At 41.4% G+C, this 3,668-nt stretch overlaps 1 protein-coding gene across 1 annotated transcript in view; it reads right to left on the bottom strand.

The window, feature by feature from the left end:
* HNRNPL (heterogeneous nuclear ribonucleoprotein L) overlaps positions 1 to 3,668 on the bottom strand; it is a 24,255-nt gene that overhangs the window by 20,281 nt on the left and 306 nt on the right. The gene's annotated exons all lie outside the window — the stretch shown is intronic.

Genomic DNA, 3,668 nt, shown 5'->3' with positions numbered 1-3,668 from the left:
GAAAAACTTTAAAAAAAAAAAGAACTATCTTCTGTTCTTCCAGCTGCTCCAGACTGGTCTACTTTCCAGGTGTCTTGCTCCTCAGGCAACCAGCTTTAGCTCAAATGTCACCTGATTCCTCCAGCTTCGTTAGCCCCCATCCATAGCTATAATCATGGCTCCCTCTTTCTCTCCTTCTTTGCTCTTACTGTCTTGTTGTAAGAAATCCTCAAGATAGTCCATCTTCAGGAATAAAGGGCTCATGAGATTGCTAGACCAGAAATAGGTTGTTGATTCACACCCAGGGATATGTAAGCAGGATGAATTGGGGGAAGGGAGGAAAGAAATCTGTTCTAGGACGAGGAACTGTAAATAAGAATACAGTCATTAAGCCCATGGGCTCCATTCTGGTTAGATTGTGGAACTGGAGGGATTGTCAAACTCCATTGCTGATGTTGTTAAGTGCCATTGAGTTGATTCCAACCCATAGCAACCCTGTATAGCAGCTGGTGAGCTTGAACCAGCGACCTTGAAGTTCAAACGGCTTTGTAGTCTGGCGCATTAACCCACAGCACCACACCACACCAGGACTCCATGTTGTTGTTAGGTGCCATCCAGTCAGCACCGACCCATAGCGACCTTATGTACAGCAGAACGAATAGTGCCCAGTAAAAGGGGAACTTGAGGAGGGGCTTTTCGAGACCGGGGAATAAAACTCCGGATGTATATCACAACTTCCACTCCAAGAACCAAAGTTTAAAGCTGTCAGTTTTTTCAAAGACTAGGCTCAGAACTGTATTCTGAAATGTCTCTGTATTCTGTGGATAAAAGCAATCGCATGCATTTCCAGATTTAATTGGAGGAGAAACAGATCCACCTTTCCATCGAAAAGGTGAATCCCAGGATTCTGTTTGTGTCTGACAAGCAAAACTATGACTAAAGTTAGCAAGAAAGAGAAAGACAAAAGATATATCCAGTCAGAATCTACATTTTAGCAAGAATCACCTGGGATTTTAACCAAAAAGAAGTAAAATTATTTTGGATGAATCATTGGCTGATGAATAATTCATCACTCAGGAATTACTGGATAAACTTCTATAGTAGAGAATTAGGAACACAGTGGCTCTGTAGGATAAGCACTGGACTGCTAGCCACAAAGTCAGATTTGGGCCCACCAGCTACTGTGCATGAGAAAGGTGAGATTTTCTGCTCCCATAAAAATTTAAAGTCTTTGAAATCCTGTAAGTTCTAGTGTGGCACTGTGGGTTAATGAGCTAGACTGCAAAGCCATTTAAACTACAAAGTTGGTGGTTCAAGCTCACCAGTCGCTCCTTGGAAACCCTATACAGGGTCACTATGGGTCGGAACCAACTCGAGGGCACTTAACAAGAACATCATGAGCTGAAACCAACTTCACGGCACTTAACAACAACATAATAGAGATTTATTTGAAAATTAAGGTCCCATTTTTAAACCACTGTTAATGCATTTGGTTCTAGCATAAGAAGTCAGCCTCACACATGTAAATGGAACACTCCTAAAAATATCTTAGCAATGGAAGGGCTGTGTGGTCCTGTAAAGGTGAGAAAACTGTTGCCTCACTATATAGTATGATCACATGACAGTTCTGGGTTCAGTGCTATGTAATTTTTTAATTCACTGATAAATGATGGTGTCAAATGGATTCATAGAGAGTAAGAGCGAGGTGCTCTAAGCCTCTCTGTGACTACGGCTGATCCACTTTCTGTGTACATTCAGTATACCCAAGGTTCACTGTAAGAATGGCCAGTTTTTACTGCTGTCTTCTCCAATTCTTTTACTATACTCTCATTCCTCCATACTTAGACTTTAAAACCTCATGCCTACATCTTATCAAAGAGAAACTACTGATATTAAAAAAAAAAAAAATACTCATACACATCTTCTACTGTTCATTCTGTATTGGTTCTCATAAATTGGTTCTCATAAGCTCCACAACTCTGGTATGGATTGTTTGACAAAAGTTCTTATAACCGTATGCGCCATTTCTAGCCTTCCTCCTTGCTCTAATCCATCCTACATTCGTTTTGTAAAGAGTGAAGTAGGTGGACATGGTTTTGATTTGTCTTTTCTGTCTTAACCCAGATTTTCTAATATCATTTCAGCCCAACTAAAATGCCCATAGACTCCCTGATGAACCAATGGTTAAGCACTTGGCTGCTAAACGAAAAGTGGGCATTTTGAATCCACCAGCCACTTTGTGGGACAAAAGACCTGGAGACTTGTGCCTATAAACACTACAGCCTAAGAAACCCTTTAGGGCATTTCTACTATGTCATTTAAGATCCCTATGAGTCAGAATTAACTGGATGCTATACAACACCTTTAAGGAGCTCTGGAAGTGTAGTGGTTACGAATTGGGCTGAGAACCGCAAGGTCAGAAGTTTGAAACTACCAGCTGTTCTGCGGGAGAAAGATGAGGCTTTCTGCTCCCATGAAGATTTCAGCCTCGGAAACCCTGTACAGGGTGGCTATGAGTCGGAACTGACCCCATGGCACATAACCACCACCACCACTACCACCATACAACACCTTTGCTCTTGTTCTTTGCTTAAATCTTTAATCCATGTCGTAACTCATTTTCATGTGACAACATTCTACCTGATTTTAGGATATTTGACTAATATTCATCTTCTGTAACACCTGATTGGTTCCACATAATCAAGGTGATCTCTCCTTACTTTGTACAATCATAACATTGTATTATTGATCCATACCCCTTTTATTCCTTTAATATAAAGACCAGGGTACTAGTGTGGCACTGTAGGATAAGCACCAGATGGCTAACCACAAGGTCAGCAGTTCAAACCCACCTGCCCCTCCTTGGAAACACTACATAGGGTTGCTATGTGTTAGAATCGACTTAATGACACATAACAACAACAACAATGCAAAGACCACAGGCTCAAGGATCAGACATACCTTGATCTATTTATTAGTTACATGATTTTGGACAAGTAACCTAACATCATCAAATCATAGACACATGAAGTGGGACTTGATGGTGGACTAGGCAGAAAAGCTGTGCACCCCTCCTTCAGTACAAAGAGGGAAAACCTGATGAAACAGATTTAGAGAATGGTCCTGGAACTCTGAACTTCAGATAAAGGGATAAGTAAGTGGATCAAGTGCTTACCAGGAATAACATTTGGAGCAGAAGCAAGAAAGGAGGTGACTTCTGATTTGGGGTGGCCAACGTGTACCCCATCACAGTCATTTTGAATGGGAATAAGCTGATTGAGGGTTAAGAGAGCACTCCCATTGCAGAAACCTGACAGATCTGCAGAGAAAAAGATGTGAAACTAACAGGGAGGAGTAGTCAATCTTTCATTCCAGGAACAGAGGACCCTAGGACCATCAGGAAGGAAGAGCAAAAGTGGAATAAGAACCCTAGCACCATCAAGAAGAGATAATACAAGTGGGATCCTAACCAGAAAAGCATCCATAGCAGAAACGGAGGCAGAGGGGATGGCATAAAGAGATTTAGCAGCTGAGGACACTAGGTCCACAGAATGAGAAAGATTGTGTGCCTTGCAAAAGGTGCCCTTTGGGCATTTAAATGAATATATATTTTCTGTGTGTTTTGTGTACATCAAACAAAAACAACAAAAAGTGAACAGAGGTAAATACTGTTAACCAATGGTGCATGG

Source organism: Chrysochloris asiatica, unplaced genomic scaffold, assembly GCF_000296735.1.
Source record: "Chrysochloris asiatica unplaced genomic scaffold, ChrAsi1.0 scaffold00168, whole genome shotgun sequence".
NCBI classification, from domain to species: domain Eukaryota; kingdom Metazoa; phylum Chordata; class Mammalia; order Afrosoricida; family Chrysochloridae; genus Chrysochloris; species Chrysochloris asiatica.
The sequence above is the reverse complement of the archived record's forward strand: the minus strand, read 5'-3'. Positions and strand labels throughout refer to the sequence as shown.